The sequence below is a fragment of the Amborella trichopoda genome, chromosome 13 (genome assembly GCF_054954075.1).
Source record: "Amborella trichopoda isolate Santa Cruz 75 chromosome 13, AtrichopodaSantaCruz75HAP2 v2.0, whole genome shotgun sequence".
Classification (NCBI taxonomy): domain Eukaryota; kingdom Viridiplantae; phylum Streptophyta; class Magnoliopsida; order Amborellales; family Amborellaceae; genus Amborella; species Amborella trichopoda.
Genome location: NC_142348.1, coordinates 15228000 through 15228812, shown reverse-complemented (window position 1 = coordinate 15228812; position 813 = coordinate 15228000).

The window sequence follows — 813 nt, the reverse complement described above, 5'->3', positions numbered from 1 at the left end:
CAAGTACCTTCTCCAAGATGATCTCGAAGGCGGTGTGCATTGAAAGTCTATTTAAGCATCATGGTGATGCACAACCCTCGAATGGAGGAACTAACCAGAATTCTGACAATAACCGCCCTGGGCCTCGGGGCAATCAGTAAAAAGATGTGGTGAGTGCCTCAGTCATTGCCACACTAAACAACCCAAAGCCACCTACTGGCTCGGCTCCACTCCAAACCCTAAACATGTGCTGAGGCATATTACAATCTAAACCCATAGGAGAACCTTAACAATCACCACAATAACCTAAAGCCTACAATCAGTTGCCCTTGCCCACGAATCTCTATCAAAAAGACATTTTCGAGAAGAGGTAGAACATGAAGTATAACTTCAACAAGGAATAGGCTGACCAACCTCGATATGTTAATAGAACAAGGGATGATCACCCTCCCCATGGCAAGGAGGCTGAATGAAGTTGATCTTATCAACAACAAGAAGTAATGTGGCTACCACTGCATGGTGAGTCACCCAATTCAGGAGTACTTCATCCTTAAGGATCACATTGAGGCTTTGATCCATGAGGGGCAGATCCAATTGGAGACACTCAAGAAGGCATTCAAAGCGGCCGAAGCATCTCATGCAATCACAATCGAAGATGACGAATCTCAGAGTCTCCACCCAAGAGACATGGTCCCCGCAGGCATATCAGTCTTGTGTGAAGTCAGGATTGAGAAGGAGATGATCTACCTCTTTCCCCCTAAGGAACCAAGGCCCATTCTCGTGGGATGCAAAGAGCTCTAGTGCATATACCATCAACATAGAGGACACGATGTC